This window comes from Colias philodice, chromosome 27 (genome assembly GCF_061535455.1).
Source record: "Colias philodice isolate Cphi_HAF_F1 chromosome 27, ilColPhil1 Martin Lab GWU primary, whole genome shotgun sequence".
Lineage (NCBI taxonomy): Eukaryota > Metazoa > Arthropoda > Insecta > Lepidoptera > Pieridae > Colias > Colias philodice.
The window spans coordinates 3287163-3307005 of NC_143112.1; the positions used below are offsets into that span (position 1 = coordinate 3287163).

General features: G+C 31.9%; 2 protein-coding genes across 2 annotated transcripts in view; both read left to right on the forward strand.

Moving 5' to 3' along the window:
- The window catches only part of igl (IQ calmodulin-binding domain containing protein igloo), a 547908-nt gene extending 539490 nt beyond the window's left edge, over positions 1-8418 (forward strand). Inside the window, exon 6 of the transcript XR_016317808.1 lies at positions 8278-8418. The gene's annotated coding sequence lies outside the window, so the exon portion shown is untranslated. The remainder of the gene's footprint in view (positions 1-8277) is intronic.
- LOC149476548 (uncharacterized) overlaps positions 1-19843 on the forward strand; it is a 328274-nt gene that overhangs the window by 98539 nt on the left and 209892 nt on the right. The window lies entirely within an intron of this gene.

Below are 19843 nucleotides of genomic sequence, written 5' to 3' on the forward strand. Positions count from 1 at the left end.
AACAGTCGCGTTTCATAACCGAACCAAGTCCCGTACATTTTCAAGCTTATAGACGACATTTTCTACATTTTCTGGTCCAGATTGACACACCACCAAACAATCGGTAGATCCGTTTTAATCTGGGCAATAAATTTCTTTTCATTTCTCCCAAGACGTTTCGCAAAAAAGGGAATTTCTTTTGGAAAACGAGCTTGTTTGCCGATTAACTTCACTTGCAATAGCGTAAGGTGATACTTAATTTTCACAATAAAATAGACTTTTTGAGTATTGTTTTAGGTGTGAAAATCGCGTGGGTTCTTTTAATTTTGAGATATGCGCGGTAGGTTGTATTGTTTAATAAAATACTGTTTTTCTAGCTTGCCATCTGTGGCTTAAATTTATGTACATTTCTGTTAAATAAACTGATTTATTTTAACTATTGTCTCGTTTCATTTTACTCCCGTAACTGTTTTTATTGAACGTGTCTGTTTTTAATTTGTGAAAATTTGTCCGTTTATTTCAACGAAACAAATTTATTTATTACTTATGGCATAAGAGACGACTAATTATAGATTAGTCCAACACACACACGCAAATATTACCTAGACACTCACGCACATTACCAAAACTAAACAGTTCAAAATTATCTTCCAAGTATTATTATCTAGTACTAGCTTTCCGCCCGCGGCTTCGCCCGCGTTTTCAAAGAAAAACCCGTTCCCGTAGGATTTCCGGGATAAAACCTATCCTATGTCCTTTCTCGAGTATCAAAATATCTCTATACCAAATTTCATGCAAATTGGTTCAGTAGTTAAGGCGTGATTGAGTAACAGACAGACAGACAGAGTTACTTTCGCATTTATAATATTAGTATGGATTAACCATTTTACTATCAATTTACCTCCGTTAATTTTGTTAAAATATCTTCAAGAATAATATACTTTGTTTTACAAAATAGAAATACTGTCATTATCAAACCAAAATGAACATTTAGCCTGAAGTTGGTAGTTAATTTCTTAGGCAGAAAATGGAAAAGCTGTTTCATCCATGGATACCGACTAATTTTATAGTTTATATTCTATATAATTTTGTATGAATGTTTGTTTTACAATCACGCAAGAACTACTGTACATATCTGTGTGAAATTTGGTACAAAGATAGATTACAATCTGGCTTTGCACATAGGCACGACCCGAGTGAAAGCAGGTCTTAGCAATATCGAAATTATTAATACTGACAATTATTTAAAAAGTAAATATGAAACTTTTGCTAAATAAAGGTAATGAAAAGTATGTTTAAACAATTCCAAATATATATTCTTACTAGTCTAATATCTAATATCTAATATATATTATAAAGGCGAAAGTTTGTAAGGATGTATGGATGTATGGATGTTTGTTACTCTTTCACGTAAAAACTACTCAACCGATTACAATGAAATTTAGCACACATATAGAGGGTAACTTGGATTAACACATAGGATAGTTTTTATCCCGGAAATCCCACGGGAACGGGAACTATGCGGGTTTTTCTTTGCAAACGCGGGCGAAGCCGCGGGCGGAAATCTTGTTTAAAATAATTCCCATTATTTTTCTCGTATGAAATATTTGAACTCGAATTAAAAATTGAAAATATTTTCGCAACAATAATCCAATTTATTCACGGTAACGAATTTGCATTTAAATTGAAATCGTATCTGTCTATTGGAAAACATTTTGTTTTCATAATTATTTTAAATGTGCAGTATTTTTATTTTTGGGTATTGGACGTTGAAGGCTTCGAGTTTCTGGTGCAAAAAAATAATTGACCTCATCATTGAGATTTATAAGTAATTACACCTCAAGGTAATATACATACCTATATTAAATGATAAATGTATTTTTAAGCTATTGCATAGCTTTTATCGCAGGCCTTGAGCGCGGGGACCGAATCCAGAAATTCCGTAACGAAAAAACCTCACGTTCCCCACTCCGACGGACACGGAGGTGTGGCTTGAAGGCATAGCATGCAATAGCTTTACCGCGGCAGTCCCCGAGTGCCACACGTCTTTTTTTATAACTGAAAAAACAAATCAGTTTAAAGGATAAAATATCGTCGAGTTTATTAAACATCTTAACTGTGAAAATCTTAGATACGTACATGAAATTATAATCATACTTAATCATAATTATTTATTAGTTATTACATGATTAGATAGTTTTATTTTACTTACTATAAACGTAAAGTACCTACGATAAATAATAAAGCGTCGGTACCTTAGACATACCTACTCTAAGGTAGATACATAATAAGTAGAGCTTTTACCTTAAAATAAACTTTTGTATAAGGCACTCTACCTTAAGAATCAAAGTCACAATATCACTATCTTCTATTGCAATAAATTAAAAACCAAAAACTTTACCATAGAATAACATAGCATCGAAAAACAAAATCCAATCAAACCAACATTGTTCGTTAACTCAACAAAAATCTGAACATAAAAGATGGGTGCTAAAATTTCCCTTTACCAAATCGTTAGCACTGCAGTTTCACATTTACGTAATAGTGTCATCAATGCAAGCCTGCTAGTTTAATAGTTTTACTTCTTCGTGGTGAATTTATAGGTAAGAAAACAGATAATGATAAAATTAGGTTCTAGATAGACGAAATTTTAGTGGACCATGCTTCGATTTAGGTGGTAGATTTACTTGAACTAATTGATAGGAAGAATAAATGAATATAAAAGTTCATCTTATGTAGAGAAATTAAAAAATAACAAAAGATATAGGGAATTGCCGAAAATTGGTGCTCCATCTGCTTTGCAAATTTTATATACCTACAGGACTTTCGATATGATCATCTGGACATGTAATTACATCATCATCATCGTCAATTCGTCATCATCGTCATCACATCATCATGGTCGCAATCGTCATCATCATCATCATCATTTACATGTCCGTCAAGGAATAACTGTAGCGATTTTCAATACTACACTATTTATTTCCGCTCATTTAACAAATTTTCTCGGACTACATTCTAAGATACTCTACAGTTACTCAATAATTAAGTGCTGTCGTCATATTTTATGAGTATTTTATATCAACGTCTTTTTTATTTTTATACCTGCTTATTCCAATGACTTATTCCGTTTCCGCAACATAATATTTTTGTAACTCCTTTACCAACCCATATATTATATTCCATAATATAAAAAGGGGACAACTTTATACCATCTACCCGATCCTTACGATTAAGAATAATACAAATAAAAAATACATTCAACCTCAAATGGCTTCCAAACCCATGCGAATATTCTTACGACTCATAAATAAATAAAATATACCAAACATCAAATGTGGACCATAAATAATTCTGAGATTGTCCCGGGTAAAGTCGGTTTGATACCACCTGTGGCATCCGGGATGACCGGGCCCGGATTCACCCGGATTACCCGGATAAATAAGATCCCAGGTAAACAATGTAAGTTATGTAAAATGGACTGCTGTTTATTTTGCTTTTTGCATACAATTATAGATTAATTAGATGACCAGGTAAACGTTCTGCCAGGACATCCTTATCACGTAGATCTAGTGAATATACTCAAATTTAATTCAAATCTGTCAAGCCGTTTCGGAGAAGTTATATGAGAAGAAAAATTATAATTTTATTTTTATGGATGTTAGCTAGGTTAGGTACCTAGGTAATTTTTTTACTTACGTTAATTCACCGTATCGGCTATCGCTTTACAGTCATTCTACTTACATATTTCGATCCCTTCAACTTTTTAAATAGTTTCAATTACTACTTACAAACATAATATATTATTATCTAATAACACTAACCTAATATGTAGAAGCTTCTCTCCATAAATCAAAATGCATCCATCAACATCATTGTAAACCCAAAACTATAAAAGACAATCAGAATTCTGTTATTATAAATAATAGAAAATAAATATAAAGCAATACAGCAATTGAAAACAAATCAATAGTTGAAACAGGTGTAACAGATATCCTTACAATACGATACCTTAATCCATTTAATGTCATAAATCTATCTCTTTATCTAGGATCAGTAGAAATTTGAACCCTCCATAAGAGCTTACCTGCGTACCCTTTCCTGTATTGCGTTATACATTCGATTAATCTGCATTGTAATTGGAAAACAATGTATTATCGCAGAGAAAATACAAAAAAAATAGCGAATTAATGTAATCCATCAGGCCCCGGAATCACAGACACAATAGAAAATCTATGGATCTGGCCGCTCGGTGGTTGAGAGGGTAATAAATGATTTGGAATGTTTGAAAAAAAATTTAATCAACCGATTTCTCTGAAATTTTGCAACTAGTTTATGACTGAAAAAATTCATATTATATCTATTAAAGAAATAGAAATAATAACCACTGTCTCAAGTATTTAACAAAATTGTAAGACAAGAATAGATGTTCAAACCCAAAGGAGCCTTTTAACATACACAACTCAAAGAAATATAAGCACCATACATAATCTCAATAATTTCGTTAAACACAAAGAATATCAACAAATACAGCTTATCTAATCCCTATCAACAATCCATCCAAGTCGATCGAACCATGTTGTCTCAAAGCAGTTTTATATCCAGTGCGCAAAAGTGACAGCACTATACAGCTCGTCTAGTGCCATCTCTTTCACACACTGGGAATAATACTGCTTTGGTAATATGGAATTGGTAAATAGAAATGACAAAATTGTCGTATTCGAAACGAAACGGGACCATCCCAATTTACATAATAGCACCCCACTTCATTAGGTTTGGGTCTGTGTTATGAGAGATAGCGGATACTTTTATTATTATACTAGCTGCGCTCCGCGGTTTCACCCGTGTGGCATCGCTCTTGTTGGTCTTAGCGTGATGATAGCTACATAGCCTTCCTTTATTCCTCGATGAATCTATCTAACACCGAAATAATTTTCAAATCAGAACAGTAGTTCCTGAGATTAGCGCGTTCAAACAAACAAACTCTTCAGTTTTATTAGTATAGATTTATTACATTTATAAGGTATTATGTAACAGCAGTTAGTGGAGAATTCTAATGGTATAAAAATTTTGTTTTTAAAGTATTAAGCTTAAGTTTGTTTGTTTATTTGAATACGCTAACCTCAGGAATTTTTGCACCGATTTTAAAAACTATTAGTACCTATGTATTTATTGATAATGTGATCTCTGAGAGCAACATGGACCACAGGCAAGGCCGGGGCAGTTATTAGTACATGGTATAATACAATATAAATTATTTTTTATCTCTTTTTACCTTTTAAACTCTAGTTTTTTCAAGCAAGTAAAGCCACATGAAAATAGAATTTAAATTAATCATCATACGTTTCAAATACATAACTACAATTACTAAAAAATATGTTTTTTATACCATTTCGCTTCTCACATGGACCATTTTTGAAGACCTTCCATCTATTTGTAAGAGTGGTTCTTACATATAAGGATAACATCAAAGACCTCCAAAAGCAGACTATGAGTAATTTGTTAAGTGTAATGATGTCTCCATTCGTTAAATGCATGGAATGTTTACTTTTTTCTTGATATTAATAGATGTTGACTTAATTGTAGCAGAAAGAGGGGCTATATTGTAGGGGCAGTCGAATAATTTCTATGTTGTATATTATGTACTTATGTTCAAAATCTTTTCGCACAATAAATCTATACTAATATTATAAAGCTGAAGAGTTTGTTTGTTTGTTTGTATGTTTGTTTGTTTGTTTGTTTGTTTGTTTGTTTGTTTGAACGCGCTGGTCCGATTTGAAAAATTCTTTCGGTGTTAGATAGCCCATTTATCGAGGAAGGTTATAGGTTATATCATCACGCTACGACCAACAGGGGTGGAGCCACGGGGGTGAAACCGCGCGGAGCAGCTAGTTAATTTATAAAAATCTACATAACAGAAAACAAAATCATAAGCTTAATTTTGAAGCCAGATTTTTTATATATAAACCTTAAACTTATAGTATCTTTGAAAATAGAGATTTTTTCAATCTTCACTATCACTATCCTTGTATAAACAAAGTCACTTTATCTGTCCCTATGTCCCAATGTATGCTATGTATCTTTAAAACTACGCAATCGATATTGTTGCGGTTTTTTAATAGATAGAGTGATTCAAGAGGAAGGTTTTAGTATATATTTTATTAGGTTTCAGACAAAGCGGGCAAAGCCGCGGGCGGAAGGTAAAAGGTTAGTAATAAATAAACGAAAAGATCATTATATATAGTCACCATTATATTATACTAGCTTACCGCCCACGGCTTCGCCCGCTTTGTCTAAAACCTAATAAATTATATACTAAAACCTTCCTCTTGAATCACTCTATCTATTAAAAAAAACCGCATCAAAATCCGTTGCGTAGTTTTAAAGATTTAAGCATACAAAGGGACATAGGGAAATAGGGACAGGGAAAGCGACTTTGTTTTATACTATGTAGTGATGTATAAAATATCTCAGTTGATACAAGAACCACGCCTCTTTAAATCACAAAACGAAATTCCAGACCATAACTTACACATAATAAATGTCAAATCATATCTATTAAATGGCGTGAAATAATAATTCAATTTCGCATTTTATTAGTTAGTGCAGTTATGATAAATGATTGGTTGACCACAGTAAGTGAAAATTAATGTAAACACGTTTTAATATGTTATATTGCAATAAAATAAATTAACCGTGTGCCTATCAGCGTTTATCATTAATTAATGGCTTTAGGTAGATTTTAGTAATAAACTGAGTTAATATTATTCGAAAAATTTATACAAAAAATATTGGGAAAACATAAAAGTATGGTATTGAAGCTTCATTTCAGTGACCGATTTTCTTTACAACCAAATAAGTAAAGAGTAAATGAGATATTATATCAACAAATTAATAAAACTTCCTTTTAATTCGCACAACAAAAATATGTCGCATTGTTGTATGTATGTTTTGTTTAAAAAAAATTGAGATGACAATATTATATAAGCTAGCAATAAAATTATAGAAATAAAGATTATTTTGTTTCCTGTTAATTATAATATATTATACTAATGAAATTTCTTTAGACTTGAAGAGACCGTACTAAATATAAAATTTTGGTATTTTTTACTGGGAATCGAACCTTGAACAAGTACCAGGCCAGGCCCTAAATTCAAACAAACAAATAAAAAAAAAAACAAAATATCTTCCTAACCACGATACCACATAACATTTTAGTAATTTACCATCTTAAAAAATAGTTTCATACGTTTTGTAGATAACATATATCCAATATTCCCAAAAGGAGGCTCAAAGGGTAACCTTTTGAGGAAACACTTTACAATTGTCAACTCGACCACTTTGTTAGAGTATATGGCTCTAAATGTTAAATATTAACCAAAGAAATGAAAATAATATATTATTCTCATACTAATAAACATTTCCGTCTTTTTGCCATGTTGGTTAAGAAAAGTAACTATAATGGAACTTTACCTCATTCAATATGGCGCCATAAATTTGACATTTAAAGAAAACATAAATCTTCTATACCAATTTCATTATTAAAATATGTAGTACAAAAGTAAGGATATTCGATGAGATTGAAATAAAAAACTTTTCAATCGTTTGAAACATTTATTTATTACATTAATAATTATAAAAATATAGTTGCCAGTCGAACACTCTACAGGAAGCGATGTTACATTCGTTATATTAAATTCTTATAATAGTCTTATATTATATAATACAGAAAATATACGAACTATCTTAACACTGCATATAAAATAATAAATAATACTGCGTATGAATACAACTAAACAGAAAACTTCTGAAATCAATCTTCTCGTTGGAAATTTGAACTGTGTCAAGAGATAAAATCGATATTACAAATATATCTTACATAGTGTATCTTCAGCAATAATAAATATAATATTTCATGAAAATTACGACAGTTTCCGCAAGTTCCCAAAGAAATATAGGTTGTTTCCTCTCAAATGCACAAAATAATGTGTGGAGCAAGGTAGAGGAGATCAGCGTATTAAACGGGAAGCACCTGAAATTAAAACATTTATTTATTTAATTATGTCTCATAATTAGAGTTCAAATTGGTAATACGACGATAATAGAGCCACAAGTAATAATAATATTTATTACTAAAAGCTTAGTCTTCATACTAATGAAAACGTAATAAAAACTAAAAAATGAACCGTGTAACATCATAAAAACAGTATAGTCATACTACTACTGACCGCCTCCTTGGTACAGTGGTTGACGCGTGAGCGTAGAACCGAGGGGTCCTGGGTTCGATTCCCGGTGGAGACGAAGAAAAAAAAAAATGTCTCGGTCTGGCAGGACACAGAAGGCTGATCACCTACTTGTCCCTAAAGAAAATCGATCAGTGAAACAGATGTATGATTATTGCATCTGCCCCTTACCCCACTACGGGGACACGGGACTTCACACTCACATACTACTACTGCAACTACTTCTTATTCTGCTACCACTAGTTATTTCTCAAGACAAACAAACAATAAATGACAATAAGTTTCTATTTTTCAGTAAACACAACAGGCACAAAGGCAACACACACACACACGTTCTCTTCAAATTAAACATCTTCTATAACCCAACCATTTCAAAAGTCTACATTCAGTCATTGATTTCGTACCTTACACCTATTAAACTCGGCCGCGTATAACTTAGCCCGTCTCCCCCGAGGCCACCCGTTTGTCACTGTCTCCTCTTTCAGTGTTATGATTTGAACAATTCCCAAATAGAGATCCCGTCTCCGAGCGTCATTTAGTTTTCTTGTTTAAGTTTTTAACATTTTCTGGGATGCTTTTTCTTTTCTGTTGTTTAGTTAATATGTGTAAAAATTATTACTTATTAAGAAAAATAATTGTAGCTTACTTCAAATATAAAAGCTATTAATTTGGCTTTAGATATCTTATTTTACAGATAAAGTATGAAAATCCATTTGATACTTTGTCTTTAATCAAAAATTTGAAATATGAAAAAATATCTGTTTTTAGTACATTCTCTCTTGTATATTTCCTATGTGATAAAAATAATTCATACTTTAATGAACTTCAATAAAAATAGAAACAAAAGCTTCCTTTTTTAAGTCTACGAAGGAATAAGAAAGCCAATTATTTTCTTATACTTTATTTGACACTGGACTGATATATACATAAAACATATACTTTTTATCAACACATTTTATAACCAATATAACCTACTTATAGCTTTTTGACGTATAACTTTATATTAATTGTTTGCTGGATATTCTAGATATTATCCAGAATTTTAAATTAGAGACCATTCATTACGAACTAATAATAATCAAGTGTTTTGACATGAAAATAAATAAATTATTACATTTCACTGTAACACACATTTTTTTTTTTTTAATAATAGACATACCTTTTTTATTAATTCAAATTGAAACTCAACACACTTGACCATCCACGAATCCGTAGCAAGATTAATTTTGCCTTACAGTATCTGTATAGTGTAGATAATGAAATTCATTTATAGAGTTAGTTTATTCATCCCAATGGTCGTAGAGCAGAAATAAAATTAGTACGAACTTCGTACTAATTTTATTCGTACTACGAAGTTGTAAAAGTGCAACACTGTCATCGTTAGACGTTCCCGGAGTCATAGTCGAGTTCTAGTGTAATGTTTTAGATGGTGTGTGGTGTAAGTTATGAGAAACTCAAATGTTTCAAAGTCAACTTCTTTAGCCCCGTTGAGAGTAAAATTTCAAGGTAGCGTCATGGCAGTACTGTGCTGTCATTGAGTAAGGCAACGATTTTGGTATCTTTGAATCTTGCCAAAGCAGTTTCACTTCTGACACCTGTGCTCTGTGTGTACGCAGATGAATTGATGACAACCAAAAAGCAAAGGAGAGCAACATATATCTTTACATACATCTCTTTTACATACATGGATTCCTTACAGCTATTTGTATTAAAATATTTATAATGAACTTTAAGAAAACAATATGCCAATAAAAAGGAACACAAATAATAAGACAAATGTGGCAGAGTAGGTTTACATTAATTATAACATCGACAAAAGGAGGGTAGACATAAACGATTGTAGACAAAAAACTACATACGTTTCACAATTAATTAGTTTATTCAATACACTACGTAACAGTTTATGAATTGTACCACACTTCATTACTATAGTCAAGCCATACTGCCCGCATGGGTAGGAATGTAACTCACTCCTCAAATTGTTGCTATGTGATAATGTTGGTAGTTTAATCGTATGTTAACATATTCTTAAGTATGAAATTCAAATTTAGATGTAAAATTTATGTAAACAGACGTAGTACTAACGTCATGTCTGGTTAATCAAATAATGGATTATGTATATTACTAGCGGTCCGCCCCGGCTTCGCCCGTGGTACATATGAAAAATAGATGTTGGCCGTTTCTCAGACTTACCCGATATGCACAGAAAATTTCATGAGAATCGGTCCACCCGTTTCGGAGGAGTATGCAGACTAACATTGTGACACGAGAATTTTATATATAAGAAGAAGAAGATATAGGAATGTTTGGAGTCAGACAAATTGTAATATTGTACTTGATTATTTGAGAATATGCTAGAAACTTTATGGATTAAGATAACTCTGTATATCTATATGTTAAGTAAAAAATATTTATAATAATTATTGTTAAATATGTGTAGTTAGGCATAAATTATTAAAAAAAAATGTTTACATTGAGTGTGTTTCATTGACCATCAGTTTCATTGTCTCTTTCATATTCATTTAACGGCGACGAGGATGGGATGGGAACCATATTCATCGATACTTTTACCCCATAAAGGCTTAACTTCAATGAATTAGTGCATGCAGCATAAAATAAAGTAGGTATGTTGTAAACAAAAAATAAAAAGGAAGTACCTATGTAACAAAGTAAATAAATCTTAATACTATTATAAAGGCGAAAGTCTGTATGGATGTATGGATGTTTGTTACTCTTTCACGTAAAAACTTCTGAATCGATTACAATGAAATTTAGCACACATATAGAGGGTAACTTGGATTAACACATAGGATAGGTTTTATCCCGGGAATCCCACGGGAACAGGAACTATGTGGGCTTTCCTTTGAAAACGCGGGCGAAGCCGCGGGCGGAAATCTAGTATGTCTATATGTCAGTCAGTCAGTCGTTTATCATCAATCATTACCTTAGTTGTCCATTTTTATAAATAGAGCTTTTATCTATACTAATATTATAAAGCTGATGAGTTTGTTTGTTTGAATGCGGTAATCCAAGGAACTATCCGATCCGATTTGAAAATTCTTTCGGTGTTAGATAGCCCATTTATCGAGAAAGGCTATTATAGGCTAGAATCTATACATATTATCATCACGTTAAGACGGATGTGATAACAGGAGCGGAGTAATGCGGGTAAAACCGCGAGACACAGCTAGTCTACGTATAAATTTTGTAGTCAAGATTAGAAGTCTCAAGACTTTTTCATAAATCAAGGCGACAAACATCTGATGCATTTAGCTCTACTTTCAGTATATTTTTACTAGTTTCCGAGTAAAGGAAAATCAGAAAAGTGTCGACCTTTTTGCATACATAATGCCGAGGATACTTTCTTCATTTGCAACTTGCAATATTACGAATGCTTAAGTTTAAAATGCAAACTCGTATTTTATATAAAATCGCTTGAACATATTTCTCTGAAGTTTTGTAAATTGAAGATGTTTTATGTTATAGAATTTTATAGCGTTCTCTCGTTGTTTATTTTACGCAATTTTTCGTGTGAATATTTATTCTGTTATGATTCTCGGAAGAGTTTTGAATTGTGTACCTAGTCGTGCGTAAATTTATGTGTAAATATATCATCATATATTGAACAGATGACTAAATCGTAGGTAAGCTAAACGTATTTTATTAATTAATAATAGCACTCCTTACTAATTTTATTAAGTACTTAATTATTCTAAATTTGATAGTTTGTTTTAATTTCATGTCGCAACGTTGGGATATTGTAGTATACTTTGTTTGGGGATAGATTCTTTACTTTTTACCGTGATTAAACATATCATTCCGATAGTAGTTTACTTTGACCAGGAAGCCACGCTTGGCTTAAAATTGCGGGCAATAAATCGCGTTTAAAAGTCGTTAATATTTTTAATTTCTGTTTAGAAATATTATCACTAAGCACCCACTATCATTCTGCTTAGTCAATTTGCAATAATTTCCAAGCTATATCCATAAAACACTCAACACTAGATCCACACAATTACAAGTCTAAAACTGCATACTGCATAGTGCATATGTGCACGACCGGCGGAATAAATCGTTTTAATTCCATGTAAGTAATTCCGAGCCATGAATTAACGTATAAGACAATTGTTCTTTCCTTCTATATAAATCTGTCAAACTATAAGTACGTTGGCAACGGTCCAAGAGTGAACTTTTAACATCAGTTAATCTAACGCGGGTTTTGGCGGGGTTTCAATATATTTTTTTTTTAATTTTGGCGCTTGTACAAAATAAAATCGTGCACCTTAATTGTTGTGACCCAAATTGGTGTCTTAATCGGCGGTGGATAATAAGAATGTAAACAGGTTATTTTTTTTATATATTTTGATGGTTTGATATGATAGAGTTAAGTGAAAAATTAGTTTTGCTTAATAGGTACAGTTTAATGTGTCTTGAAATATTTCCTGTGACATTCATCCTATCCTATCCTATCCTTTCTACTAATATTATAAATTCGAAAGTTTGTGAGGATGTGAGTGTGTTTGTTACTAATTTACGCAAATACCACTAAACCGATTACAATGAAATTTTGCACACATATAGACGGTAACTGGGATCAACACATAGGATAGGTTTTATCCCGGAAATCCACAGAAACGGGAACTATGCGGGTTTTTCTTTGAAAACGCGGGCTAAGCCGCGGGCTAAGCCGCGGGCGAAAATTAGCAATGTAAATGTAACTAAACAAAGTAGGATGGATTTTAGGCAGTATTTTTTATAACTATGATGGGTGCGTTATAATTTATAGTTTGAGGAAAACATCGTGAGAAAGTCGACATGTCGAAGAATCAAAAGTTCGACGACATGTGACATCTGCCCGCACTTGGCCAGCGTGGTGGATTATGGCCTGCACCCTCATCTAAGGAGGCCCGTGTCCCAGACTCCCAGCATTGGAAACGTATATGGGCGATGATATTGGACAAAATATAAATAAACAAATGAACATGAAGGATATCAGTATGCAAAATACATATTTTGTCGCTTATTTTTTTCGTCACTTTTCGACGCCTAATATTTTTAATTCCTCAATTATTCATAATAATGTGATGCCCGTCAATTATATTAATACAATTATTTATTCCTCAAGTCTATTTTTGATGATCCACCTACATAATCATATTCTTAAATACCAGGAGCAGGAAATTGCTGTTAATTTATTAATTTAAATTTTGGTTAAATGACAATATCATTTTAAATTAAATGAACAAAGAAGTTTCATAACAGACATTATCATTCATAACAAAAAAATAAAAAGCAAATATAAACTTAATAAATTTGCTGCATATTATAAAACGCTATTATTTGACAAAATTGCATGTGTATGTTTGTTCCATAGTATCTCTAAAACGAATGGTCTTAACTGATCTTTTACTGACACATAGTAGGTAGATAGAAGGACCAAGTACTTATTTCCTTATACAGATAAAGTAATAAAATTCCAAAGAACTACATACTGAACCTGACAAAATTCGCTTATGTCCGCTACCAAAATAAATAATACATAAAAAGTAAACAACATTTATATAGAAATTATATTAGAGTTCGCTTTTCCTCACGTCTAGCCTACGATAAAAAATACATCGTTAGGAAACAAAAATCGGTCAAGTGCGTATCGGTTTTGTTTTGTTCGGGTTCTGTATAAATAAAATTGATTGCCATTAATTTTTTTTCTTATAACTCTATAAAGTATTTGTGTCAATAAATAGTATTTAATAATTGTTTTATTTGCACGTAATCGTGTCTTAGCGATGCAGATTTTTTTATATATTAACTACAGTGAAACCTGGTTAAGTGAGACATCAAGGGACCTGCAATGTCGTTTTCACTTATAGAGGTATTCCACTTACCTAGTGTCTCAGATATACAGGTATAAATAAATATCTGTCTCATTTACAGAGGGGTGATAACGATTGTAGCTTTCGTTTTGACATTTTTCAAATAAATATCTGTATGATAGTAAAGCGAAACTAAAACTGAAGGTACTTGAAGCTCAAAATTTGTACTTATGTACTTGGAATTACGTGTGGAATTTGTGGGTAGAAAAAGAATGAGTAAACAAACAATGTTATCTCAGTTACAGAGGTTTATGCATATAAAATTTACTCGCTGTCTCAGTTATAGAGGTAACTATGATAATAAATCGAAAGAACAAATCTCAGATATAGAGGTTTACCTCGCCCCACTAACAGAGGGAATTCAGTGCCAAAGTGTTGGGACCTCAGCATGAGTTCCAGTTATGGAGGTTTCTCACTTATCCAGGTCCCACTTAACCAAGTTTCACTGTACTAGCTTTTGCCCGCAGCTTCGCATAGTCAAAGGAAAACCCGCATAGTTCCCGTGCCCATTTTGGAATAAAAATTACATGTGTTAATCCAAGTTACCTTGTGTGTACCAAATTTCATGAAAATCAGTTTAGCAGTTTTGCGTGAAGGAATAAAAAAACAAACATACTTACAAACTTTCGCCTTTATTAACCTATGTTAGATCCGAGTTTGTGATTCGCCTGATGAATATCGATAACCACCGCTTATGAAAATCCAAAAAATACATCATAAGTAGGTTAAAACCTATCAATGTAGGTTAAAACTATCATTAAATCTGTTCGTAGTTCAGGCATAAAATATAGTGACAAAGTAATCAATTAATAACAAGTTCCTGTAATAATTATTTTATGAATATTAATTATATTTTAATTATAATTAAATTATGTATGAAATATTCAATAACATGCTGTAATTATAAATGGTGAAAATGGCTTAAATTTGAATATGTACATACATAATAATTATTACCAGATGGTGCGACAGCATTTTTTGTAGGTATGTTTATTTGTGTAGCGCAATTGAGTTGTTGGAGTTTAGCTTAACTTTTAACTCATTTTTTTCAAAAAATACAATGTGACTTCGCCCATGACGGTATTGCCATGACGCGACCTTGAAATTTTAATCTCAACGCGCATAAAGAAGTTTCACTTCAATAAAAAATGAAAAAAATATTGTTTAGGGTTACATCGTTATTATTATATAAAATTATGGTCCAAGTTTGTTTGCCCTGGTATATATTATGTACAATAAAGCAAATAAATAAACGTTTTCTTTTTTATTTCCATTTAACCACTGAACCCTAAAACCCCAAACATTTTACCCAAAGACCGCAATCTTAGAGCCTGTCGCAGGAACATCAATTATTTAGAAATATAACGGCAAATCTTTTACTATTGCATTTTGTGGCTGTGATTTCTCAAGGGACGAAGGTGACCAAAATTGTTAATGTATAAGTTTATTTATGTACTTCATATTGAGATTTATGTGTTGTTCAGTTTTATGAAATTATAAGGTATTGTTTAGATGTGAATGTGGCTTTTGATTGAAGCAGAGAAATGTTCCAATAAAAATATTATAACGAAGAAATTGTGAGGTTTTTATAAGCCTACGATAGCACGTGTACTTTCATCCTGAGTGGTATGAAACTTTTTTTTTAAATCTGAAATTTACGAAATATTTCTAACGCTATGTCTACAAAAACGTGTATCAGGCTGTATAATGAAGCTTATATTCGTGTTTCTTTTAATTATCAAGTTACTTGCTAAGTTACTTAGAGGAAAATAAAACTAGGTTTTTGTCCATTTTGATAAAATTTTTATTATGTAAATTAACATGAATTGAAAATAGTTACAAGCTAAGTTAATAAACTATTTCCAAAAGTAGAAACAGAAGTTGAAAAAAAACAAGTTTCGCATAAGTTTCAGTTACAATTTTGATATATACCTACGTCGAACACAAAACCCGCGTATACAATTTCTTTTGTAGATTCCAGTCAAAACTGGTTTTACAAAAGTATTTTCAAAGGGAGCCGAGCTGAATTTTGGCGTATTTTCTTCCCCGATACAATTTCCATTCAACAGTTTCGTTGTTATATTTTACTAAGCCGGAAAATCTATTCAAAAGGTTTACAAACCAGTTTAAAGGGAGCTCTCTGATGTATGGTAAATGTTTTGCAATGGAGGTCTAGTAAGTCACTTATTCTCTCAACTTCGATTAAATTACGAAAACGTTACTATAAGGAATGAAAAATTCATGTTATCTATAGCTATATTTTGTATCTAGTGTTTTAAGTTCATGTTACGGATTTCTCCTGTGATAAAGTGAAGTCCCGTGTCCCCTAGTGGGGTAAGGTGCAGATGCATTATGGATACATCTGTTTCACTGGTGGATTTTTTTAGGGACAAGTAGGTGATCAGCCTTCTGTGTCCTGCCAGACCGAGACATTTTTTTTTCTTCGTCTCTACCGGTAATCGAACCCAGGACCCCTCGGTTCTTCGCTCACGCGTCAACCACTGTACCAAGGAGACGGTGGTACAGTTAGTAATAAATTTTATAAAATAGTAACAAACTTAATTAGAAATTATTGATACTACTGCTTACGTAAAGATGAATTTCTAATCGATAAAAATATAATATTAAACAAACCAATGGAAAGATAATTCTCACTCATAATTATTAAAACACACGAAATATTATGACACCTTTATTGTTACTTCAAATCGTATTCGATTGAGCGATCCAGTTCATGAGTACAGGGAATACAAACAAAAAAACACTTCTCACAAAAAGCATTTCGACCGCTACCTTAATAATTACGATCTCTATTACCTATTTGATGCGGTAGGCGGGTATCGGTATGGCAACAAGAAAGTTTCCCTCTGAACTATTTTATTGATTTTTTCTATTCTTTAAAAAAATAAATATTAAACATTTATGTTTTATTGCTTATCAGTATTGTATTGTGTATCTAAACCTTATAAATTAAATTATATACTAAAAGATTCCCCGTAAATCAATAAAAAAACCACATCAAAATCCGTTGCGTACCTAGTTATAAAGATTGAAGCTTACATAGAGACGGACAGACAGCAACAGCGACTTTGTTTTACACTATTTATGGAAGTTTTTTAGAAGTCTGAATTAGACTAGGGATAGTTTGGATGTAAATTGTTACTTATTAAAAATGTCAGGGAAAAGATTTTTGAAATTAAATTAAAAGAAGATTTAGTTGTCACTGAACGTTAGTTGTTACTGAATAAATATGTTTGATTTTTTGATTTCCATTTAGTCTTAAATGTTGCTCTTTCGAGTAAAATCTAGGATTTTGATTCAATCAAATACCAATCTGAAAAGTGAAACTTAATACCTCGACAAATAAAATTAAATTTTTGATGAAAAACAGTTTTGTATTAATTCTTCTTAATCTTTCTTCTTAATCACTTAAAAAGTGCATATAGATAGACCATGTATCTATAATCATAATAAATAACGCGCATAACAAATAAAACTTAAAAAAATTGCAATGAAACATCTTAAAAATAATATATTATAAACAATATTACTTTCTTGTTCCCATACAAAACCACTAGCGAGTTATTCCATCAAATGTGGCCACAATTGAATTAAGATGGCGTCATTAAGCCCACTTCGGGCAAATGAAAACATCATTCCGATCTCAACTCGCACGAATTTCCTTATTCTATTACTGTTTATACATTTACATAGAAAATACTCGAATATTACTGTATTTATAAACAAAAGACCGCCTCCATGGTGCAGTGGTTGACGCGTGAGTGTAGAACCGAGGGGTTCTGGGTTCGATTCCGGGTGGAGACGAAGAAAAAAAAAATGTCTCGGTCTGGTAGGATACAGAAGGCTGATCAACAACTGGTTCCTAAAAGAAATCGATCAGTGAAACAGATGTATAATGCATCTGCCCCTTACCTCACTACACACGGGACTTCACTATACACAAAAATGCTCTAATACTAAAAGACAGACAGACAGACAACGAAGTCTCAGTAATAGTGTGCTAGCCTTTCAATACGGAATCCTGAAAATAATACTAATAAAAATTGTAAGTTTTTATAAAATTTAGTCTAAAAATAATAACTCTTGTTCGTTTAAACCTTAATTTTTACTACATATTTTTTCAGTATATTTGTATTTACATAGGACATAGTCATAAAAAATGTTTTGATTAACAATAGTGAATAAACAAATGAACGAATGAAAAATTCTTTTTCTGCACTATATAGGATACATTTCAACTTAAAAATATAATTAACAATATACGGAAGGCGTCCTTATCGCTGGCAACGTTCTCTACCAGGCAAACCAGGAAAACGAGATATTTTTAAAGTTTAAATTTAAAAATGTTAGTAGGTACATACATTATTTGGTATTGTAGCCGTACAAATATAAAATTTATCACATATTTAGTACACAGAAAATATACAGATACTAGGAATAAATATCGCTTTGATTCAGTGTTTATATTTTGTACTTTATTTTTATACGCTTTGATGTGAAAAATAAATAAATATGAAATTTGAAATACGTTTTAAATAATATGATAAAGCATTTCAAACTCATTACTTTGGATGTTATAATATTTTAGAAAAATAATGAATTTTGTTGAGAGAATCAAATCATTAAATTACAATGGTATACAATTAAATAAAAAATAATATGCTTTTATGCTATTAGCGTTTAGTTACTTACTATTATGGATTCTGTGCTATAAATTGACAAACAGTTTAATTCAATACAAAGATATCTAAATTGTATGAGAAATAATTAACAGACAATTATTTTAAACGTGAAACTTCGTAGAAATGGATTATTGGATGGTTCTTCTTACAGGCAAAATAGTTGATCATTATGATATGAAATTTCGTATAGAGATAGAACGTAGTATTGATAAGCACATCGGCATTTCTTCCGCCTCCTTGCTACAGTGGTTGACGCGTGAGCGTAGCACCGATAGGGTCTTGGGTTCGATTCCCGGTGGAAACGAAGAAAAAAAATGTCTCGGTCTGGTAGGACACAGAAGGTTGATCACCTATTTGTCCCTAAAGAAAATCGATCAGTGAAACAGATGACGTATAATGCATCTGCCCCTTACCCCACTAGGGGACATGGGACTTCACTTTAGGTATTTCTTCAGGATACCATGCGAGTGCAGCCACAGAATCAAGCTAATATTTACTTAGCAATTACTGACCATAACACATCAAGTTACACATAAATTTTGAGCTACAACTCATCACACCACGACACAGGTCAAAAAATCGATTGACCCAGAAAAAGTTACGGACTTAAAACAGAGCGCTACTCTTTTTTTGAGCTCAGTTAATAAAAATGTACCCACACGGTAAATAAAAGTATTCGGAACAGTGTGAGAAGGGTCAATTTATTTTGGGCGGGAAAAAATATTCCTTTACACCTGAATTTCTAGCGGCCATTTTATTCAGTTTCATTTGGGGCCAAAGTAATAGATTTTTTGTAGCTAAATTGAATACGGATACAATGTTTCGATTTAAAAGGCAGCAGAGATTTGGAATGCATTTAGTTTTAAGGCAGATGCCAAATTGAAAAAGGGTGATAGCTTTTGTGGGCGGTGGGTTCTGTAGGGTTAAAAAATATATAAAATTTTAATTCAAATAATTTTTAATTTTTGCAATATGCAGTGATAAAGTTTTAGAATGAAATGGCTAGTTTATGTAGAATTTATTTTAAAATAAGCATTTTTTCCTA